General features: G+C 47.6%; 1 protein-coding gene across 1 annotated transcript in view; it reads right to left on the bottom strand.

Moving 5' to 3' along the window:
- LOC138649228 (dual specificity protein phosphatase 22-A-like) overlaps positions 1-15,906 on the bottom strand; it is a 61,059-nt gene extending 45,153 nt beyond the window's left edge. The window contains exon 1 of the mRNA XM_069739440.1: positions 15,886-15,906. The gene's annotated coding sequence lies outside the window, so the exon portion shown is untranslated. The remainder of the gene's footprint in view (positions 1-15,885) is intronic.
- Positions 15,907-17,217: the final 1,311 nt, after the last annotated feature.

Raw genomic sequence — 17,217 nt, 5'->3', positions numbered from 1 at the left:
GCCACTCAGTCCTCTCCTCACACTCCTCCATGGTGCAGCCACTCAGTCCTCTCCTCACACGGCTGAATGGTGCAGCCCCTCAGTCCTCTCCTCACACTCCTCCATGGTACGGCCCCTCGGTCCTCTCCTCACACTCCTCCATGGTGCAGCCCCTCGGTCCTCTCCTCACACTCCTCCATGGTGCAGCCCCTCAGTCCTCTCCTCACACTCCTCCATGGTGCGACCCCTCAGTCCTCTCCTCACACTCCTCCATGGTGCAGCCCCTCAGTCCTCTCCTCACACGGCTCCATGGTGCGACCCCTCAGTCCTCTCCTCACACTCCTCCATGGTGCGGCCCCTCAGTCCTCTCCTCACACTCCTCCATGGTGCGGCCCCTCAGTCCTCTCCTCACACTCCTCCATGGTGCGGCCCCTCAGTCCTCTCCTGACACTCCTCCATGGTGCGGCCCCTCGGTCCTCTCCTCACACTCCTCCATGGTGCGGCCCCTCAGTCCTCTCCTCACACTCCTCCATGGTGCAGCCCCTCGGTCCTCTCCTCACACGGCTCCATGGTGCAGCCCCTCAGTCCTCTCCTCACACTCCTCCATGGTGCAGCCCCTCAGTCCTCTCCTCACACTCCTCCATGGTGCAGCCCCTCAGTCCTCTCCTCACACGGCTCCATGGTGCGACCCCTCAGTCCTCTCCTCACACTCCTCCATGGTGCGACCCCTCAGTCCTCTCCTCACACTCCTCCATGGTGCGGCCCCTCAGTCCTCTCCTCACACTCCTCCATGGTGCGGCCCCTCAGTCCTCTCCTGACACTCCTCCATGGTGCAGCCCCTCAGTCCTCTCCTCACACTCCTCCATGGTGCGGCCCCTCAGTCCTCTCCTCACACTCCTCCATGGTGCGGCCCCTCGGTCCTCTCCTCACACTCCTCCATGGTGCGGCCCCTCGGTCCTCTCCTCACACTCCTCCATGGTGCAGCCCCTCGGTCCTCTCCTCACACTCCTCCATGGTGCGGCCCCTCGGTCCTCTCCTCACACTCCTCCATGGTGCGGCCCCTCGGTCCTCTCCTCACACTCCTCCATGGTGCGGCCCCTCAGTCCTCTCCTCACACTCCTCCATGGTGCGGCCTGTTATGTTTGCTAATGACAGGTGTTATGAAGGCAATCCAGAAACACAGTGTGCTTAACGATCAGAGCGCACACAGTGATCTGACAAATACCCAAAAATACAAGAACGAGCTCTGAGACGTGGAAACTCTGTAGACTGCACACCTGACCCTATCCTAAACACAACTAAAAGCGGCTGTGGATTGCGCCTAACAACTACCTAGGCAACTCGGCACAGCCTAAGAAACTAGCTAGCCTGAAGATAGAAAAATAGGCCTGACTTGCCCCAGAGAAATTCCCCAAAGGAAAAGGCAGCCCCCCACATATAATGACTGTGAGTAAGATGAAAAGACAAAACGTAGGGATGAAATAGATTCAGCAAAGTGGGGCCCGATATTCTAGGACAGAGCAAGGATAGTAAAGCGAACTTTGCAGTCTACAAAAAACCCTAAAGCAAAACCACGCAAAGGGGGCAAAAAAAACCCACCGTGCCGAACTAACGGCACGGCGGTACACCCTTTGCGTCTCAGAGCTTCCAGCGAAACAAAAGACAAGCTGGACAGAAAAAAAGCAACAAAAAAGCAAAAAGCACTTAGTATACAGAGCAGCAGGTCACAGGAACAATCAGGAGAAGCTCAGATCCAACACTGAAACATTGACAAGGAGCAAGGATAGCAGCATCAGGCGGAGTTAAGTAATGAAGCAGTTAACGAGCTCACCAGAACACCTGAGGAAGGAAGCTCAGAAGCTGCAGTACCACTTGTGACCACAGGAGTGAATTCAGCCACAGAATTCACAACAGTACCCCCCCCCTTGAGGAGGGGTCACCGAACCCTCACCAGAGCCCCCAGGCCGACCAGGATGAGCCGCATGAAAGGCACGAACAAGATCGGAAGCATGAACATCAGAGGCAAAAACCCAGGAATTATCTTCCTGAGCATAACCCTTCCATTTAACCAGATACTGGAGTTTCCGTCTAGAAACACGAGAATCCAAAATCTTCTCCACAATATACTCCAATTCCCCCTCCACCAAAACCGGGGCAGGAGGCTCAACAGATGGAACCATAGGTGCCACGTATCTCCGCAACAACGACCTATGGAATACATTATGTATGGAAAAGGAGTCTGGGAGGGTCAAACGAAAAGACACAGGATTCAGAACCTCAGAAATCCTATACGGACCAATAAAACGAGGTTTAAATTTAGGAGAGGAAACCTTCATAGGAATATGACGAGAAGATAACCAAACCAGATCCCCAACACGAAGTCGGGGACCCACACGGCGTCTGCGATTAGCGAAAAGTTGAGCTTTCTCCTGGGACAAGATCAAATTGTCCACTACCTGAGTCCAGATCTGCTGCAACCTATCCACCACAGAATCCACACCAGGACAGTCCGAAGACTCAACCTGTCCTGAAGAGAAACGAGGATGGAACCCAGAATTGCAAAAAAATGGAGAAACCAAGGTAGCCGAGCTGGCCCGATTATTAAGGGCGAACTCAGCCAACGGCAAAAAGGACACCCAATCATCCTGGTCTGCAGAAACAAAACATCTCAGATATGTTTCCAAGGTCTGATTGGTTCGTTCGGTCTGGCCATTAGTCTGAGGATGGAAAGCCGAGGAAAAGGATAGGTCAATGCCCATCCTACCACAAAAGGCTCGCCAAAACCTTGAAACAAACTGGGAACCTCTGTCAGAAACAATATTCTCAGGAATGCCATGCAACCGAACCACATGCTGAAAGAACAAAGGTACCAAATCAGAGGAGGAAGGCAATTTAGCCAAGGGCACCAGATGGACCATTTTAGAAAAGCGATCACAGACCACCCAAATGACTGACATCTTTTGAGAAACGGGAAGGTCAGAAATGAAATCCATCGAAATATGTGTCCAAGGCCTCTTTGGGACCGGCAAGGGCAAAAGCAACCCACTGGCACGAGAACAGCAGGGCTTAGCCCTAGCACAAATCCCACAGGACTGCACAAAAGTACGTACATCCCGTGACAGAGATGGCCACCAGAAGGATCTAGCCACTAACTCTGTGGTACCAAAGATTCCAGGATGACCAGCCAACACCGAACAATGAAGTTCAGAGATAAGTTTATTAGTCCACCTATCAGGGACGAACAGTTTCTCTGCTGGACAACGAACAGGTTTATTCGCCTGAAATTTTTGCAGCACCCGCCGCAAATCAGGGGAGATGGCAGACACAATGACTCTTTCCTTGAGGATACCCGCTGGCTCAGATAAACCCGGAGAGTCGGGCACAAAACTCCTAGACAGAGCATCCGCCTTCACATTTTTAGAGCCCGGAAGGTACGAAATCACAAAGTCGAAGCGGGCAAAAAATAACGACCAACGGGCCTGTCTAGGATTCAAGCGCTTGGCAGACGCGAGATAAGTCAAGTTCTTATGATCAGTCAATACCACCATGCGATGCTTAGCTCCTTCAAGCCAATGACGCCACTCCTCGAATGCCCACTTCATGGCCAGCAACTCTCGATTGCCCACATCATAATTACGCTCAGCGGGCGAAAACTTCCTGGAAAAGAAAGCACATGGTTTCATCACTGAGCAATCAGAACCTCTCTGTGACAAAACCGCCCCTGCTCCAATCTCAGAAGCATCAACCTCGACCTGGAACGGAAGAGAAACATCAGGTTGACACAACACAGGGGCAGAACAAAAACGACGCTTCAACTCCTGAAAAGCTTCCACAGCAGCAGAAGACCAATTAACTAAATCAGCACCCTTCTTGGTCAAATCGGTCAATGGTTTGGCAATGCTAGAAAAACTACAGATGAAGCGACGATAAAAATTAGCAAAGCCCAGGAACTTTTGCAGACTTTTCAGAGATGTCGGCTGAATCCAATCCTGGATGGCTTGGACCTTAACTGGATCCATCTCGATAGTAGAAGGGGTAAAGATGAACCCCAAAAATGAAACTTTCTGCACACCGAAGAGACACTTTGATCCCTTCACAAACAAAGAGTTAGCACGCAGGACCTGAAAAACCATTCTGACCTGCTTCACATGAGACTCCCAATCATCTGAGAAGATCAAAATGTCATCCAAGTAAACAATCAGGAATTTATCCAGATACTCACGGAAGATGTCATGCATAAAAGACTGAAACACAGATGGAGCATTGGCAAGTCCGAACGGCATCACTAGATACTCAAAATGACCCTCGGGCGTATTGAATGCAGTTTTCCATTCATCTCCTTGCCTGATTCTCACCAGATTATACGCACCACGAAGATCTATCTTAGTGAACCAACTAGCCCCCTTAATCCGAGCAAACAAGTCAGATAACAATGGCAAGGGATACTGAAATTTAACCGTGATCTTATTAAGAAGGCGGTAATCTATACAAGGTCTCAGCGAACCATCCTTCTTGGCTACAAAGAAGAACCCTGCTCCCAGTGGTGATGACGATGGGCGAATATGTCCCTTCTCCAGGGATTCCTTCACATACCTGCGCATAGCGGCGTGTTCGGGCACGGATAAATTAAATAATCGACCTTTAGGGAATTTACTACCAGGAATCAAATTGATAGCACAATCACAATCCCTATGCGGAGGTAGAGCATCGGACTTGGGCTCTTCAAATACATCCTGATAATCAGACAAGAACTCTGGGACCTCAGAAGGGGTGTATGACGAAATCGACAAAAATGGAACATCACCATGTACCCCCTGACAACCCCAGCTGGACACCGACATGGAATTCCAATCCAATACTGGATTATGGGTTTGTAGCCATGGCAACCCCAACACGACCACATCATGCAGATTATGCAACACCAGAAAGCGAATAACTTCCTGATGTGCAGGAGCCATGCACATGGTCAGCTGGGCCCAGTATTGAGGTTTATTCTTGGCCAAAGGTGTAGCATCAATTCCTCTCAATGGAATAGGACACCGCAAAGGCTCCAAGAAAAACCCACAACGTTTAGCATAATCCAAATCCATCAGATTCAGGGCAGCGCCCGAATCCACAAACGCCATGACAGAAAACGATGACAAAGAGCATATCAAGGTAATGGACAGAAGGAATTTGGACTGTACAGTACCAATGACGGCAGACCTAGCGGACCGCTTAGTGCGCTTAGGACAATCAGAAATAGCATGAGTGGAATCACCACAGTAGAAACACAGACCATTCAGACGTCTGTATTCCTGCCGTTCAACTCTAGTCATAGTCCTATCGCACTGCATAGGCTCAGGTTTAACCTCAGGCAGTACCGCCAAATGGTGCACAGATTTACGCTCGCGCAAGCGTCGACCGATCTGAATGGCCAAAGACAAAGACTCATTCAAACCAGCAGGCATAGGAAATCCCACCATGACATCCTTAAGAGCCTCAGAGAGACCCTTTCTGAACATAGCTGCCAGCGCAGATTCATTCCACTGAGTGAGTACTGACCATTTCCTAAATTTCTGACAATATACTTCTATATCATCCTGACCCTGGCACAAAGCCAGCAAATTTTTCTCAGCCTGATCCACTGAATTAGGCTCATCGTACCAGGCTCAACCAGGGATTCAAGCTTCAGGAGGCTAATTTGCATATTCCAGGTGCCTTCTGGGAGAAGCGAAGTCTCCCTAAGCTAGAAGATCGTTGGGTACAGCCGGGACCAGCTGCTTCGAAAGCATCACCAAACCAGGGATTCAAGCTTCAGGAGGCTAATTTGCATATTCCAGGTGCCTTCTGGGAGAAGCGAAGTCTCCCTAAGCTAGAAGATCGTTGGGTACAGCCGGGACCAGCTGCTTCGAAAGCATCACCAAACCTTTTTTTGCCTGTAGGACATTATTGCAAGAGAGCTTGGCTGAGTAGATTACACAAGAAGGAAAACACACAGCAAGTCAGCAGGATCTAGGAGCAACATGGCAGATGTGACAACCTACATGGTGAGCTGCAGCATGTGCTACATGTTCACAGATCGACCAGAAGAAGAATCCAATTTCACCTGTCAGAAGTGTAGACTAGTGGCCCTTTTAGAAGAAAACGTGCGGGGTCTGGAAGAAAGAATAGCAACTTTGAAACTCATCAAAGAGAATGAAGACTTTCTAGACAGAACAGAAGCATCTCTACTGGTCACAGAAGGTGCAAAAAGTGTCAGAGAACCTCCAAAAGCAGATGAGTGGAAGCATGTGACCAAAAGAAGCAAGAAGACCATGGAGAAATCACCAACCACACAACTGAAGAACCGATATCAAATCTTTGTAGAGGATGAAGATGGCACACCTAAGAATGAAGCAATACCAGCAAGCAAAAAAGAAAAGGGCACACAGCAACAAGTGACAGCAAAAAGTACAGCCAAGAAGCAACGAAGAGTGGTGGTGGTGGGAGACTCACTACTGAGAGGCACAGAAGCAGCCATCTGCAGACCGGACATAACTGCAAGAGAAGTATGCTGCCTTCCAGGTGCGATGATCAAGGATGTGACCGATAGGATACCAAAGCTCTTCAGCTCCAAGGACGTCCACCCATTTCTTCTGATACATGTTGGCACCAATGACACGGCAAGGAAGGACCTACCGACAATCTGCAAGGACTTTGAAGAGTTGGGGAAGAAAGTAAAGGAACTGGATGCACAGGTAGTTTTTTCTTCTATCCTTCCAGTAGACGGGCATGGCACCAGGAGATGGAACAGGATCCTTGATGCAAACAACTGGCTAAGACGATGGTGCAGACAACAAGGATTTGGATTCCTGGACCACGGTGTGAATTACTGGTATGATGGACTCCTCGCCAGAGACGGACTACACCTCAACAAACCTGGGAAACACACATTCGCCAGAAGACTCGCTACACTCATCAGGAGGGCGTTAAACTAGAAGAAGAGGGGACGGGAAGAAAAACATTAGACTCGAACAAAGACGACCCAGGAAAACATACTCAGAAGGGAGGTAAGAACATTTCTAAAACAATCCACAGTGAGGAGATTGGAACAAAACAAAATCCTCTAAACTGCATGCTCGCAAACGCCAGAAGCCTGACAAACAAGATGGAAGAACTAGAAGCAGAAATATCTACAGGTAACTTTGACATAGTAACATAGTAACATAGTAACATAGTAACATAGTTAGTAAGGCCGAAAAAAGACATTTGTCCATCCAGTTCAGCCTATATTCCATCATAATAAATACCCAGATCTACGTCCTTCTACAGAACCTAATAATTGTACGATACAATATTGTTCTGCTCCAGGAAGACATCCAGGCCTCTCTTGAACCCCTCGACTGAGTTCGCCATCACCACCTCCTCAGGCAAGCAATTCCAGATTCTCACTGCCCTAACAGTAAAGAATCCTCTTCTATGTTGGTGGAAAAACCTTCTCTCCTCCAGACGCAAAGAATGCCCCCTTGTGCCCGTCACCTTCCTTGGTATAAACAGATCCTCAGCTAGATATTTGTATTGTCCCCTTATATACTTATACATGGTTATTAGATCGCCCCTCAGTCGTCTTTTTTCTAGACTAAATAATCCTAATTTCGCTAATCTATCTGGGTATTGTAGTTCTCCCATCCCCTTTATTAATTTTGTTGCCCTCCTTTGTACTCTCTCTAGTTCCATTATATCCTTCCTGAGCACCGGTGCCCAAAACTGGACACAGTACTCCATGTGCGGTCTAACTAGGGATTTGTACAGAGGCAGTATAATGCTCTCATCATGTGTATCCAGACCTCTTTTAATGCACCCCATGATCCTGTTTGCCTTGGCAGCTGCTGCCTGGCACTGGCTGCTCCAGGTAAGTTTATCATTAACTAGGATCCCCAAGTCCTTCTCCCTGTCAGATTTACCCAGTGGTTTCCCGTTCAGTGTGTAATGGTGATATTGATTCCCTCTTCCAATGTGTATAACCTTACATTTATCATTGTTAAACCTCATCTGCCACCTTTCAGCCCAAGTTTCCAACTTATCCAGATCCATCTGTAGCAGAATACTATCTTCTCTTGTATTAACTGCTTTACATAGTTTTGTATCATCTGCAAATATCGATATTTTACTGTGTAAACCTTCTACCAGATCATTAATGAATATGTTGAAGAGAACAGGTCCCAATACTGACCCCTGCGGTACCCCACTGGTCACAGCGACCCAGTTAGAGACTATACCATTTATAACCACCCTCTGCTTTCTATCACTAAGCCAGTTACTAACCCATTTACACACATTTTCCCCCAGACCAAGCATTCTCATTTTGTGTACCAACCTCTTGTGCGGCACGGTATCAAACGCTTTGGAAAAATCGAGATATACCACGTCCAATGACTCACCGTGGTCCAGTCTATAGCTTACCTCTTCATAAAAACTGATTAGATTGGTTTGACAGGAGCGATTTCTCATAAACCCATGCTGATATGGAGTTAAACAGTTATTCTCATTGAGATAATCCAGAATAACATCCCTCAGAAACCCTTCAAATATTTTACCAACAATAGAGGTTAGACTTACTGGCCTATAATTTCCAGGTTCACTTTTAGAGCCCTTTTTGAATATTGGCACCACATTTGCTATGCGCCAGTCCTGCGGAACAGACCCTGTCGCTATAGAGTCACTAAAAATAAGAAATAATGGTTTATCTATTACATTACTTAGTTCTCTTAGTACTCGTGGGTGTATGCCATCCGGACCCGGAGATTTATCTATTTTAATCTTATTTAGCCGGTTTCGCACCTCTTCTTGGGTTAGATTGGTGACCCTTAATATAGGGTTTTCATTGTTTCTTGGGATTTCACCTAGCATTTCATTTTCCACCGTGAATACCGTGGAGAAGAAGGTGTTTAATATGTTAGCTTTTTCCTCGTCATCTACAACCATTCTTTCCTCACTATTTTTTAAGGGGCCTACATTTTCAGTTTTTATTCTTTTACTATTGATATAGTTGAAGAACAGTTTGGGATTAGTTTTACTCTCCTTAGCAATGTGCTTCTCTGTTTCCTTTTTGGCAGCTTTAATTAGTTTTTTAGATAAAGTATTTTTCTCCCTATAGTTTTTTAGAGCTTCAATGGTGCCATCCTGCTTTAGTAGTGCAAATGCTTTCTTTTTACTGTTAATTGCCTGTCTTACTTCTTTGTTTAGCCACATTGGGTTTTTCCTATTTCTAGTCCTTTTATTCCCACAAGGTATAAACCGCTTACACTGCCTATTTAGGATGTTCTTAAACATTTCCCATTTATTATCTGTATTCTCATTTCTGAGGATATTGTCCCAGTCTACCAGATTAAGGGCATTTCTAAGCTGTTCAAACTTTGCCTTCCTAAAGTTCAATGTTTTTGTGACTCCCTGACAAGTCCCCCTAGTGAAAGACAGGTGAAACTGCACAATATTGTGGTCGCTATTTCCTAAATGCCCAACCACCTGCAGATTTGTTATTCTGTCAGGTCTATTAGATAGTATTAGGTCTAAAAGTGCTGCTCCTCTGGTTGGATTCTGCACCAATTGTGAAAGATAATTTTTCTTGGTTATTAGCAGAAACCTGTTGCCTTTATGGGTTTCACAGGTTTCTGTTTCCCAGTTAATATCCGGGTAGTTAAAGTCCCCCATAACCAGGACCTCATTATGGGTTGCAGCTTCATCTATCTGCTTTAGAAGTAGACTTTCCATGCTTTCTGTTATATTTGGGGGTTTGTAACAGACCCCAATGAGAATTTTGTTACCATTTTTCCCTCCATGAATTTCAACCCATATGGACTCGACATCCTCATTCCCTTCGCTAATATCCTCCCTTAAAGTGGACTTTAGACAAGACTTTACATAGAGACAAACCCCTCCTCCTCTCCGATTTTTACGATCCTTTCTAAACAGACTGTAACCCTGTAAGTTAACTGCCCAGTCATAGCTTTCATCTAACCATGTCTCGGTTATTCCCACTATGTCAAAGTTACCTGTAGATATTTCTGCTTCTAGTTCTTCCATCTTGTTTGTCAGGCTTCTGGCGTTTGCGAGCATGCAGTTTAGAGGATTAACCGACATAGTGGGAATAACCGAGACATGGTTAGATGAAAGCTATGACTGGGCAGTTAACTTACAGGGTTACAGTCTGTTTAGAAAGGATCGTAAAAATCGGAGAGGAGGAGGGGTTTGTCTCTATGTAAAGTCTTGTCTAAAGTCCACTTTAAGGGAGGATATTAGCGAAGGGAATGAGGATGTCGAGTCCATATGGGTTGAAATTCATGGAGGGAAAAATGGTAACAAAATTCTCATTGGGGTCTGTTACAAACCCCCAAATATAACAGAAAGCATGGAAAGTCTACTTCTAAAGCAGATAGATGAAGCTGCAACCCATAATGAGGTCCTGGTTATGGGGGACTTTAACTACCCGGATATTAACTGGGAAACAGAAACCTGTGAAACCCATAAAGGCAACAGTTTTCTGCTAATAACCAAGAAAAATTATCTTTCACAATTGGTGCAGAATCCAACCAGAGGAGCAGCACTTTTAGACCTAATACTATCTAATAGACCTGACAGAATAACAAATCTGCAGGTGGTTGGGCATTTAGGAAATAGCGACCACAATATTGTGCAGTTTCACCTGTCTTTCACTAGGGGGACTTGTCAGGGAGTCACAAAAACATTGAACTTTAGGAAGGCAAAGTTTGAACAGCTTAGAGATGCCCTTAATCTGGTAGACTGGGACAATATCCTCAGAAATGAGAATACAGATAATAAATGGGAAATGTTTAAGAACATCCTAAATAGGCAGTGTAAGCGGTTTATACCTTGTGGGAATAAAAGGACTAGAAATAGGAAAAACCCAATGTGGCTAAACAAAGAAGTAAGACAGGCAATTAACAGTAAAAAGAAAGCATTTGCACTACTAAAGCAGGATGGCACCATTGAAGCTCTAAAAAACTATAGGGAGAAAAATACTTTATCTAAAAAACTAATTAAAGCTGCCAAAAAGGAAACAGAGAAGCACATTGCTAAGGAGAGTAAAACTAATCACAAACTGTTCTTCAACTATATCAATAGTAAAAGAATAAAAACTGAAAATGTAGGCCCCTTAAAAAATAGTGAGGAAAGAATGGTTGTAGATGACGAGGAAAAAGCTAACATATTAAACACCTTCTTCTCCACGGTATTCACGGTGGAAAATGAAATGCTAGGTGAAATCCCAAGAAACAATGAAAACCCTATATTAAGGGTCACCAATCTAACCCAAGAAGAGGTGCGAAACCGGCTAAATAAGATTAAAATAGATAAATCTCCGGGTCCGGATGGCATACACCCACGAGTACTAAGAGAACTAAGTAATGTAATAGATAAACCATTATTTCTTATTTTTAGTGACTCTATAGCGACAGGGTCTGTTCCGCAGGACTGGCGCATAGCAAATGTGGTGCCAATATTCAAAAAGGGCTCTAAAAGTGAACCTGGAAATTATAGGCCAGTAAGTCTAACCTCTATTGTTGGTAAAATATTTGAAGGGTTTCTGAGGGATGTTATTCTGGATTATCTCAATGAGAATAACTGTTTAACTCCATATCAGCATGGGTTTATGAGAAATCGCTCCTGTCAAACCAATCTAATCAGTTTTTATGAAGAGGTAAGCTATAGACTGGACCACGGTGAGTCATTGGACGTGGTATATCTCGATTTTTCCAAAGCGTTTGATACCGTGCCGCACAAGAGGTTGGTACACAAAATGAGAATGCTTGGTCTGGGGGAAAATGTGTGTAAATGGGTTAGTAACTGGCTTAGTGATAGAAAGCAGAGGGTGGTTATAAATGGTATAGTCTCTAACTGGGTCGCTGTGACCAGTGGGGTACCGCAGGGGTCAGTACTGGGACCTGTTCTCTTCAACATATTCATTAATGATCTGGTAGAAGGTTTACACAGTAAAATATCGATATTTGCAGATGATACAAAACTATGTAAAGCAGTTAATACAAGAGAAGATAGTATTCTGCTACAGATGGATCTGGATAAGTTGGAAACTTGGGCTGAAAGGTGGCAGATGAGGTTTAACAATGATAAATGTAAGGTTATACACATGGGAAGAGGGAATCAATATCACCATTACACACTGAACGGGAAACCACTGGGTAAATCTGACAGGGAAAAGGACTTGGGGATCCTAGTTAATGATAAACTTACCTGGAGCAGCCAGTGCCAGGCAGCAGCTGCCAAGGCAAACAGGATCATGGGGTGCATTAAAAGAGGTCTGGATACACATGATGAGAGCATTATACTGCCTCTGTACAAATCCCTAGTTAGACCGCACATGGAGTACTGTGTCCAGTTTTGGGCACCGGTGCTCAGGAAGGATATAATGGAACTAGAGAGAGTACAAAGGAGGGCAACAAAATTAATAAAGGGGATGGGAGAACTACAATACCCAGATAGATTAGCGAAATTAGGATTATTTAGTCTAGAAAAAAGACGACTGAGGGGCGATCTAATAACCATGTATAAGTATATAAGGGGACAATACAAATATCTCGCTGAGGATCTGTTTATACCAAGGAAGGTGACGGGCACAAGGGGGCATTCTTTGCGTCTGGAGGAGAGAAGGTTTTTCCACCAACATAGAAGAGGATTCTTTACTGTTAGGGCAGTGAGAATCTGGAATTGCTTGCCTGAGGAGGTGGTGATGGCGAACTCAGTCGAGGGGTTCAAGAGAGGCCTGGATGTCTTCCTGGAGCAGAACAATATTGTATCATACAATTATTAGGTTCTGTAGAAGGACGTAGATCTGGGGATTTATTATGATGGAATATAGGCTGAACTGGATGGACAAATGTCTTTTTTCGGCCTTACTAACTATGTTACTATGTTACTATGTACAGCAATCCGAGCGCCAGGAAAAACGCATCGACACTACTCAATGCAGGGTCTCCTGGCGCCAGAGAAAATGCCCAGTCTTGAGGGTCGCCGCGCAAAAAAGAAATAATAATCAAAACCTGTTGAATAGGATTACCAGAAGAATGAGGTTTCAAGGCCAGAAATAGCTTACAATTATTTTTGAAACTTAGAAACTTAGTTCTATCTCCAAAAAACAAATCAGGAATAGGAATTCTTGGTTCTAACATAGATTTCTGATCAATAGTATCTTGAATTTTTTGTACATTTATAACGAGATTATCCATTGAAGAGCACAGACCCTGAATGTCCACACCTGTGTCCAGAATCACCCAAATGTCTAGAGGAAAAAAAAAAAGTGAACACAGAGCAGAAAAAAAAAAAAAAAAATGATGTCAGAACTTTTTCTTTCCCTCTATTGAGAATCATTAGTTTGGCTCCTTGTACTGTTATGTTTGCTAATGACAGGTGTTATGAAGGCAATCCAGAAACACAGTGTGCTTAGCGATCAGAGCGCACACAGTGATCTGACAAATACCCAAAAATACAAGAACGAGCTCTGAGACGTGGAAACTCTGTAGACTGCACACCTGATCCTATCCTAAACACAACTAAAAGCGGCTGTGGATTGCGCCTAACAACTACCTAGGCAACTCGGCACAGCCTAAGAAACTAGCTAGCCTGAAGATAGAAAAATAGGCCTGACTTGCCCCAGAGAAATTCCCCAAAGGAAAAGGCAGCCCCCCACATATAATGACTGTGAGTAAGATGAAAAGACAAAACGTAGGGATGAAATAGATTTAGCAAAGTGGGGCCCGATATTCTAGGACAGAGCGAGGTTAGTAAAGCGAACTTTGCAGTCTACAAAAAACCCTAAAGCAAAACCACGCAAAGGGGGCAAAAAAAAACCACCGTGCCGAACTAACGGCACGGCGGTACACCCTTTGCGTCTCAGAGCTTCCAGCGAAACAAAAGACAAGCTGGACAGAAAAAAAGCAACAAAAAAGCAAAAAGCACTTAGCTATACAGAGCAGCAGGTCACAGGAACAATCAGGAGAAGCTCAGATCCAACACTGGACCATTGACAAGGAGCAAGGATAGCAGCATCAGGCGGAGTTAAGTAATGAAGCAGTTAACGAGCTCACCAGAACACCTGAGGGAGGAAGCTCAGAAGCTGCAGTACCCCTTGTGACCACAGGAGTGAATTCAGCCACAGAATTCACAACAGCGGCCCCTCGGTCCTCTCCTCACACGGCTCCATGGTGCGGCCCCTCAGTCCTCTCCTCTCACTCCTCCATGGTGCGGCCCCTCAGTCCTCTCCTCACACTCCTCCATGGTGCGGCCCCTCGGTCCTCTCTTCACACTCCTCCATGGTGCGGCCCCTCAGTCCTCTCCTCACACTCCTCCATGGTGCGGCCCCTCAGTCCTCTCCTCACACTCCTCCATGGTGCAGCCACTCAGTCCTCTCCTCACACGGCTCCATGGTGCGGCCCCTCAGTCCTCTCCTCACACTCCTCCATGGTGCGGCCTCTCAGTCCTCTCCTCACACTCCTCCATGGTGCAGCCACTCAGTCCTCTCCTCACACGGCTCCATGGTGCAGCCACTCAGTCCTCTCCTCACACGGCTCCATGGTGCAGCCCCTCGGTCCTCTCCTCACACTCCTCCATGGTGCAGCCACTCAGTCCTCTCCTCACACTCCTCCATGGTGCAGCCACTCAGTCCTCTCCTCACACGGCTCCATGGTGCAGCCCCTCGGTCCTCTCCTCACACTCCTCCATGGTGCAGCCACTCAGTCCTCTCCTCACACTCCTCCATGGTGCAGCCCCTCAGTCCTCTCCTCACACTCCTCCATGGTGCAGCCACTCAGTCCTCTCCTCACACGGCTCCATGGTGCAGCCACTCAGTCCTCTCCTCACACGGCTCCATGGTGCGGCCCCTCAGTCCTCTCCTCACACTCCTCCATGGTGCAGCCACTCAGTCCTCTCCTCACACGGCTCCATGGTGCAGCCACTCAGTCCTCTCCTCACACGGCTCCATGGTGCGGCCTCTCAGTCCTCTCCTCACACTCCTCCATGGTGCAGCCACTCAGTCCTCTCCTCACACGGCTCCATGGTGCAGCCACTCAGTCCTCTCCTCACACTCCTCCATGGTGCAGCCCCTCAGTCCTCTCCTCACACGGCTCCATGGTGCAGCCACTCAGTCCTCTCCTCACACTCCTCCATGGTGCAGCCCCTCAGTCCTCTCCTCACACTCCTCCATGGTGCAGCCACTCAGTCCTCTCCTCACACGGCTCCATGGTGCAGCCACTCAGTCCTCTCCTCACACGGCTCCATGGTGCAGCCACTCAGTCCTCTCCTCACACTCCTCCATGGTGCAGCCACTCAGTCCTCTCCTCACACTCCTCCATGGTGCGGCCTCTCAGTCCTCTCCTCACACTCCTCCATGGTGCAGCCACTCAGTCCTCTCCTCACACTCCTCCATGGTGCGGCCCCTCAGTCCTCTCCTCACACTCCTCCATGGTGCAGCCACTCAGTCCTCTCCTCACACTCCTCCATGGTGCGGCCTCTCAGTCCTCTCCTCACACTCCTCCATGGTGCGGCCCCTCAGTCCTCTCCTCACACTCCTCCATGGTGCAGCCACTCAGTCCTCTCCTCACACTCCTCCATGGTGCGGCCTCTCAGTCCTCTCCTCACACTCCTCCATGGTGCGGCCTCTCAGTCCTCTCCTCACACTCCTCCATGGTGCGGCCTCTCAGTCCTCTCCTCACACGGCTCCATGGTGCAGCCCCTCAGTCCTCTCCTCACACTCCTCCATGGTGCAGCCACTCAGTCCTCTCCTCACACTCCTCCATGGTGCGGCCCCTCAGTCCTCTCCTCACACTCCTCCATGGTTCAGCCCCTCAGTCCTCTCCTCACACGGCTCCATGGTGCAGCCACTCGGTCCTCTCCTCCATGGTGCGGCCTGTCAGTTACCTCCTCTCAGCACAGCGCTGCTTCCGGTTGTCCAGTTTTCACTGACCTGAAGGCCCCGCCCCTTCCGGTGACATCATTCCCTCCAAAAATCACCTCCACTGTAGACGCCAGTGCTGTGTGCGCAGTCTCAGTCGGTGATGGCGCCGGCTGTGAGGCGAGTGCGTTATTCTATCCGGGTGCCGCCGTCTGCACTGCTCAGTAACATGCAGTGAGCGCTTTCTCATCACCTGCTGCTGCGGCTTCTACTGATCTCATCGAGCGCTGCGCAGCTGAGAGAGCGGTGAGCGCAATGAGATCACTAGAAGCCGCAGCAGCAGGTGATGAGAAAGCGCTCACTGCACGTCACTTGTAAGCTGGTTTCACACTTACGTACGGCTGCGTACATCCTTTCTTAAATTCCGCATGCATCCTGGGTACCCATCTCATTGGGTACGCAGGGACACGCGTTGTTTGTGGATGCGTCCCCATGCGGTGTTTTGACGTGCCCGCCGACTGCACGGGAATGTAAAAAGTTGCGTTCCCATGCACTCAGTGAGCACGTCAAAACGCCGCATGCGGACGCATCCACAAACAACGCGTGTCCCTGCGTACCCAATGAGATGGGTACCCAGGATGCATGCGGATTTTAAGGGAGGATGTACGCAGCTGTACGTAAGTGTGAAACCAGCCTTACTGAGCAGTGCAGAAGGCAGCACCGGGTATAGAATAATGCACCAGATCAGAATACAGGGCAGAGCAGGCACTAATGTGAAGGAGGCAGGAGGTGTGCTGGTCAGGGGGTGGGCCCACCAGAGGAGTTTTCGGTTTCCCAGTCGGCCAGACTGACCCTGGCTGTGACCTCAGCTATTGATTCCTATAGGAGTGTTGTGATATCACCTATTCGCACCTATGGGAGAGTGTTGTGGGCATGCTCGGTCACCCAACATTGTCACACATTGCATTTCCATATGTCAGGTGCAGTAGTAGGGGGACAGCACTGCAGGGTAATGCTGCAGACGTGAGCGAGCTGCACTAGTGCTCTGCTACACTCCCCGGCACATAGTAAATCAAGAGGTACTAGGCGGACACGTCACACAGTGGCTCTATAGAGATGCTGCAGAGCACACACCCAGTCTCAGCTACTTGTATGCGAGGTCACCATGAGACCACATGGGGGGCTTCTGAGTTGTGACCACTGTTAAGCTTCTTTTACACATACCGGGTTTTTTGTGGCCCATTGTTGCGGGCCGTATCGCTACAATTTAAGGTCTGCCACAACAATGGACTGCAAAAAACTTGCGGATGGCCGTTTTTCAGCTTTCCAATACTATGGAAATAGAGTTGGAAAAAAAA

This window comes from Ranitomeya imitator, chromosome 9 (genome assembly GCF_032444005.1).
Source record: "Ranitomeya imitator isolate aRanImi1 chromosome 9, aRanImi1.pri, whole genome shotgun sequence".
Classification (NCBI taxonomy): Eukaryota; Metazoa; Chordata; class Amphibia; order Anura; family Dendrobatidae; genus Ranitomeya; species Ranitomeya imitator.
Note: the sequence above shows the minus strand (reverse complement) of the source record. Positions and strands in the feature narration are given on the sequence as shown.